At 52.7% G+C, this 7,500-nt stretch overlaps 1 protein-coding gene across 1 annotated transcript in view; it reads right to left on the bottom strand.

The window, feature by feature from the left end:
- Nucleotides 1-7,500, bottom strand: part of bcas3 (BCAS3 microtubule associated cell migration factor) — a 243,483-nt gene that overhangs the window by 81,377 nt on the left and 154,606 nt on the right. The window lies entirely within an intron of this gene.

The raw sequence follows: 7,500 nt of genomic DNA, 5'->3' as shown, positions 1-7,500 counted from the left end.
GTGTGTGTGTGAACGCCCCGGCCCCCAAATGCATCCTGACACGGCGCCAGCCAAAAGGACATTTTATACATACTTCATGGGACACCAGCCAGCCCCACTCACCACTCAGCCAGGGTCTGTCCAGGCCAACACCACATCTCTAAGGTTGCCTGATGATTAGAGTCTTTTTTTTCTCCAGGCAGTAGAGGATATAATGTCAGAAGTAGGAACTGTTGCGCAAGTTACAGTAATCGACACAGGGCAGGGAAGTGTTTATGTTGTTAAATCCAAAGCCATGTTTTCTATGGCTAGATTTGCATGTCTGTACATGAGCTAACATGTAGCACGTGTAGGAGCTGTGCATGGAGGGCTGAGAAAGCTGCATTGTATGGCCTAGACCCTATTTAAAGGGAATTAAAGTCTAAGCACCCCTCTGACAAACACACACACACACACACACACACACACACACACACACACACACACACCTGCCACTCACCTGCCACCGAACTGCTTAACTTAGTGAGACCATGTTGGGGGCTTCTCCCAGATGCCATAAATTTGTGTGCTGGGACTAGGGGAGTTAATGAGTCGCCCGTAAAACATGACTGCAGAGGTCAGGGCACTGCGACGCGTGATACCGCCAATGAGAAGCATGTGAGGGGTTGGAGGGACTCTTGGCTCGCACCCAACCCATCTGACCGGTAGGAGGACGGACAGACAGACAGACAGGCAGAGAGGGGGAGAGAGAGAGAGAGAGAGAGAGAGAGAGAGAGAGAGTGCTGTGTTGGCAGCAGACTGGGGGAGAGAGAGGGAGACAGAGAGAGAGGGTGAATGAGTGATTAAAGGAGGGGGAGAGATAGCAAGAGAGAAGGAGTGATAGAGGGGAGGGGGAGAGAGTGGGAAAACATTGAAAGTTCAGGGGAAGCGAAGCTGGTATGGTGACCAACCAGATCCTTTACACTAATATGTGTGTGTGTGCTGCTGTTTCACTTTGAGGGAGGGGTGTATGTGTGTGCGTGTGTGTGTGTGTGTGTGTGTGTGAGAGAGAGAGGTGGTGGTGTTCCCTCGTTCTCTGAGAGCTCAGACTGGGCCACCGGTGTGCTGCTGGCATACGGCCTGTGTGGACGGACCGAAGGGGCAGCTGATGCCTATTAACCCGTGTGAGTCTGACGGCCAGAGTTCAGCTCGGGTCACACAGAGGGTGCTAAGGAGGGGTGTGTGTGTGTGTGTGTGTGTGTGTGTGTTTATGTGTGTGTGTATGCGTGGGGTGTGTGTGTGTGTGTGTGTTTATGTGTGTGTGTGTGGTGTGTGTGTGTGTGTGTGTGTGTGCTGAGTCTGATTCCACAACATGGAAGGGGCCCAGATGAGTGTCTGATTGGGGGGAGCCAATCAGAGTGCAGGACACGAGGGCATGGGGAAGGATGTGTAATTAACTCAATCAGCTTGATAAGGGGGGGGGGGTAACTCAGCCCAACCCATGTGCTGAGAGCAAAGGAAACAACAGTGTCCACCCGCCCTGAGGCAACCCCCCCCCCCACACACACACACACACTCACACTCACATACACACACTCCCACAAACTCACACAAAGACAAGTAAGCAAGACCGAGACACCAACATGGCCTCATTTCTGCAAAAGCAAACAAACACCGCCCCACTCCGTGCTTGGGGCATCTGCAAAAAGACATGACCTAAACAGCCAGGCCGCACAGGATTTCCTGGCACCAAACAGGACCCTGACCTCGCCAACGCTCACACCGCCACCACCACCACGAACACCACAGCCCGGCCTCAGCATTCTCTCTCTGTTCGCCCAGCAGCTCCTCTGACTCATCAACCAAGCGTGGCCGAGTACTCCCTACCAAGTCATGCCATTTGGTGAGCCGGCTCTTCTCCACTGCCACACTCAGCTCTGGAGCAAAAACACTTCACTGAGCCCTTTCTCCCCAATCAGTAGCACAGTTAGCCTTCAGCCCCACGCCCCAGCACCACTGAACTTCCCTGGAACCCAGCCCCATCCCTGCCCCCTGGTTACTCTTCACTGGGTCCAAACACAGATGTTTTTGTTTTTTTGTTCTTCCAGTAGTTTTTGGATTCACCCTGCCCTGCACCTGGGATGTGCACACTGACTTCCTCCTCTGGAGTGCAAAGGCAGATGTCCCGTCGCTGTGATCAAAAGCCGGAATGTGACGAGCAGAGATAATGGCGGATAATGGCGGACAAGGGCAAACTTTCACAGCTTGCGGAGTGCAGCTCTTCGGCCGCGCACTCCACAGCGCAGCACGGGATGAAAGCAAAGCAAATCTGCAGGAGATGATCCTAATTTCCTTGCCCCTTGAGAGAAAAAAGGGGGGAAAAAAAGAGAAAGAGAAAGAAAAAGAAAAAAAAAGAGAAAAAGAAAACGAAAGCGCAGGACAGGAAAGAAAAGACCAGTGCTGAAAAGTTCATGGGAGCTTGAACTTTTGCGCAGGGGCGTTCGCACACTCACTGCTTTCATTCCCAATCATGGGCGATGAATTTTCTTAAGGGCCCATGGAGGGCAAATTGGATCTGATACGTTCCATCCGGTAGCTCTTGATTCCAGGGGGAAAAAAGTTGCTGTGTGAAATGGCTTGCATGTGACTGCCATAACTGTGTGTGACTGTGTGTGTGTGTGTGTGTGTGTGTGTGTGTGTGTGTGTGTAGTGTGGGTGTAGTGTGTGTGGTGCTTAGGCATACATACGAGGCTGGGGTCGCTGGGAGCTGTGCTGAGTAGCGAATGTGTGTGTGTCTGTGTGTGTGTCTGTGTGTGTGAGATGGGAATGTGATGGGCGGGTGTTGTGGGGGCGACAGTCTAATTGCACAGAATTATCCAGCTGACTGGACGCTACGCTCATGGTTGTAACATAATTTACGACCGTGCTGGCGTACACAGCGCCATTACAGAACGACTGAGGCTGACAGACGGATTAGGATGCATTTCAGAACACAGACAGACAGACAGACAGCCAGAGAGAGAGAAATAAATAATATGTTGAAGCCAGCATGGGTTCAACATATGGACACAGCGACTCTGTACGTAGGTCAGGATAGTGGGAATGGTTTGGACAGGTCGGCCTATTTCCTGATAGCGAATGCTTCCTGACACTGACCAGCCAATAGCAGGCCTGTGTGACGTTAGCGGACGGCCCCTTTTCTCTTCGCCCTATAAGACAATCAGGACAGAAAAGAGCAACCCCAACGACTACTCCATAAAGAAAAGAAAAGGCCACGGGAGGCGCTTGGCTGGGGCAGGCAGGCGTCAGCATGGAGCCGAGGCCCCGGGCCTACCTTCAGCAGGGAGCGCTATTGTGTTGGGGCAACAAGCTCCCCCATTCAGACGCCCTGTGTGTGTGTGTGTGTGTGTGTGTGTGTGTGTGTGTGTGTGTGTGTGTGTGTGTGAGACAGAGGGAGAGAGAGAGTGCGCACAAGAGAGAGAGAGAGAGAGTCAGAGAAAGAGAGAACGAGTGTGTGTGTGTGAGTGAGTGAGTGGGTGAGTTTGTGTGTGTGCATGTGTGTGTGTGTGTGGCTAAACTCTGCTAATGAGCGTAGCCGGCAGTGCTGCGCCACATCACAGGACGGCCATTCAGGCGGCACAATGCAGGAGCCAGGTCGCCCCGGCAGGCCAGAGGGCAGTCACAGCCACACACACACACACACACACACACACACACACACACACACACACACAGGGCTGAGCTGGCCAGGGAGCGCAGGGGCCTCGTCACAAGGCCTGCTCACGGCACGGCACCGCAACACACACACACAAACACACTTTAATGACTGACCAACAAAACAAGGAGGAGGGGGGAGTGTGTGTATATATGTGTGTGTGTGTGAGAGAGTATGTGTGTGTGTGTGTGAAACAGAAAGAGACACACACACACACACACCACACACACACACACACACACACACACACACACACACACACACACACACACACACACACACACACACACACACACACACACACACACACACACACACACACACACACACACACACACACACACACACACACACACACACACACACACACACACACACACACACACACACACACACTCCATCCCTCTCCTTCCAGGCACTAGTGCATCAACGAAGGAGCCAGAATGCAGTCAATTCTAGCAGGGCCCTCTGGCCTGGAAGCCATTTGATGAGAGAGTGCTTTGCTGCTTACATGCTTTTTGGGACCTACTTGCTATTTGTTACTTTCTTGTTGACTTTTAACAGCAATGTGGACTTAATGTGAACATGGTCTTGTGTGTGTGTGTGTGTGTGTGTGTGTGTGTGTGTGTGTGAAAGTGAGAGTATGTGATGGTGTGACTATGGGTATGTAAGGTGTGTGTGCTAGAATCAGCCTTTGCGTGTGTGTACCATAGACGTGTGTTTGAGAGGCTCACTCATGGCGGGTGGGATGGCATCATATAGTGCGTGTGTGTGTGTGTGTGTGTGTGTGTGTGTGTGTTCTGAAGGTGGTTTGGCTGTCACACAGATATGAGCAGGCAGGGAGGGCATGATCGCTTAGGTGCCTCATGTTCTACCCGATACAGAATGTTCTGTTCACATGCAGCCAATGAGACGAGAGAGAAAGAAAGGAGAGAAAGAGAGAGAGAACAAGCAATTGAGGGACAGAGAGAGTGTGACAGTTTGCCAGAACACACCGTGAGGGAGAGGGAATGAGAGAAAGAACTGGCAACCTGCAAAGCCCAACACAAAAGTCACGTGAGACCCAGAGAGAGAAGAGGGGGAAAAAGAGGAGTGTGAGAGCAAATGCAAGTGGCAGAGAAAGTGAGAGGGAGGGCGAGACCCTGAGCTGTAGAGAGATAGATAGATAGAGAGAGAGAGAAAAAGAGAGAGAGAGAGAGAGGAGAGAAAAGGAGGGCATGTCAGCTTCCATCAGCCAGCGGAGAGGGTTTCACGGGCAGCAGCTCTTTTCAAAGCTCCCAGGAGCGGTGGCGGGCGGCCATTAAAACCCTGTTAAAACACTTCTGATGTTGTCGGCGTGCGCGGCCCAGCCTGAGTGGCTAGCCCCGCCGCCACGCTAGTGCTAGCTGCCCCCCAGCGCTTCACTGCCACTGTCAATACTGGGAGGCCAGAGGTGCGAGATGGGCACCAACCTAATTCCAACATCAAACTTTCATGCTCTCCAGCCTAGGAGAGGAGAGAGAGGGAGAGTGAGGTGAGAGGCAGAAGATGGAGAGAGAGAGAAAGTGTGTGTGAGAAAAGTGAGAGAGCCTGCCCGTCCATCAGCTGACCTTCATTCCTGAAGCTTTTAAAACCCTTTAAAACACAGCACGCAGCAGCTTACACTCAGATGTGTTAAAACACACACACACACACACACACACACACACACACACACACACAGCAGTCACAGTCCGAACCTTGGGGCCGATTTACATTTGTGGTGTTTTTCCGTGGCACCCGTGACCCCTAGAAGCTCTCAGCGTCAGGAGGAGTGCTAGCATCCTCTGATTTATTTAATATACCTGCGGCACAGCTCACAGACGGGAGGGAAAATAACACAGAGCGGCGTGAAGGGAGCCTCCATTTATTCCCACTTCCTGGTGTTGAAAAGCCCCTCCGCTCGGCGCGCAGGAAAACACCTCGGGAGTGGAGAGTGCTGTCGGCTCGCACGCCATCGGGACGTGAGAACGCAGAACTCTTAGGAAGCCATGATGCGGGTGATGGACACCATAGAGCTTGGCTGTACTGACACACAGGAACAGGGGAACGGATCAGGTTTGGTGGTATAGTGGGATAGCGCAGCTACTGCAAGGAGCTCCCAGGATGGAGCGCATTAACCTGCTGATGGGATGCACAGAAAAGTGCTGAACGACGAATCTAGCACAATCAATAGGATCTGAGGCACCCTGTGAGTGCACTCAGAGAGAGAAATAAAGAGACAGAGGGAGAGAGAGAGAGAGGGAGAGAGAGAGAGAGAGAGGTGGGGTGTGTGCCCATAAGCAACGAGTGAGCGAGGGAGTGAGAAAGAAAAGGAAGAGAACAAATGCTCTCACCAAGAATGACAGCTCTCTCTCTGAAAATGACAGAGCTGTCACTACTCAGGGGCTGTCCACTGTGTGTGTGTGTGTGTGTGTGTGTCACAAGGGGAGAGCATAAATCTAGAGCACAGTGGAGAGTGGGGCTGACAGTGAGATGGCCTCTTCACAGCCCTGCTGCCAGAAATGGACTCCCTGTGGCACTCAGGTCACTGAGGCCTGGGCAGCCCCTCTCCTGGAAAGACACACAGACACACGCGCGCACACGCGCACACGCACACACACGCACACACACACACACACACACACACACACACACACACACACACACACACACACACACACACACACACACACACACACACAGAATGCTGAGACTGCTTCTCACTATTATTGTGACTCTGTACCAGATTTGCCTTGTGTATGCCGAGTGGTCCATTAGATCTGAGCCTTTCAGTGCCTGCAGACCGCATCAACACCTAACTATCCACCCAGCTCTCCACTCAGATCCATTTTCTCTCCTTTCCTCGCTGACTGTGGCTGACTCCACCTAGAGATGCATGTTGGGATGCAGACCACATTGGAGTGGACAGCTGCTTCTGGTCACCCCTACAGTACATCTGAGGATTGGAGGCATTGTTCTCCGTGTCCTACAAGATGGGCGGCAGGGATCCTCCACACGCAAGAGTAGCACGTAGTGGAGCAGCTTAGGCAGTGCTTACATTTTCCTGCCTGGAATGGACCCCTTCTCTCCGCTCTCTTTTTCCGACACCAAGCGATGGCATGTATGACCCCACCAATCCCCCCTCCCCTCTGTAGACACACTGGAACTCGGATCACATCGCTGGACAGACGGGGGAGTGGGAAGCGGGGGTGACCAGGTGTCACGGCACCCCGGCGGGGGGAGCGACAGCCGGGCCCTGGGTGGATGATTCATGGCTCTGGAGCGGGGACACTCCAGCCTGCTGAAAGCTCCAAGAACCTTGCGGGCCGCTGAAGCGGGCATGTGCCCGGGGCGCCCTGGCCGGGGTATATTTATGGCATCTGGCGCAGGGGGTCGAGTTAAACAAACAAACAGTCTCTGCTGGAGTGGGAATGGAGTGCTGAACCCAGCCATTGTACCAGCCGTGGTGGCTGACGGCGTCCACGACGAGGAAAATCAGAGTTTGAATGCGCTTGAATGTGTATGGATGCATGAGTGACTGCATTTGTGTGTGTGTGTGTGCGCGCGTGCGTGTGATTGTGGAGGTTTTGTTTATGTGTGTTTTGTTTGTGTGTGCGTTCCTGGTTTAAGAGTGGGTGTTATTTGGACTCCAAGCCACACTTAGCGGGCACACTGGCGGCGGCAGCAAAAATGCTGTTAAACAGAGAGACGGCGCTGATCAATAAGTAAAGAGCAGTGGGGAAGGAAATCTGTGGCTTAGGTTTCCACTCTACTGACTTCTAACACATTAGCAAACACAGCCCCTGCTAATGAGGACAAGAGAGAGA

This window comes from Clupea harengus, chromosome 9 (genome assembly GCF_900700415.2).
Source record: "Clupea harengus chromosome 9, Ch_v2.0.2, whole genome shotgun sequence".
NCBI lineage: Eukaryota > Metazoa > Chordata > Actinopteri > Clupeiformes > Clupeidae > Clupea > Clupea harengus.
Note: the sequence above shows the minus strand (reverse complement) of the source record. Positions and strands in the feature narration are given on the sequence as shown.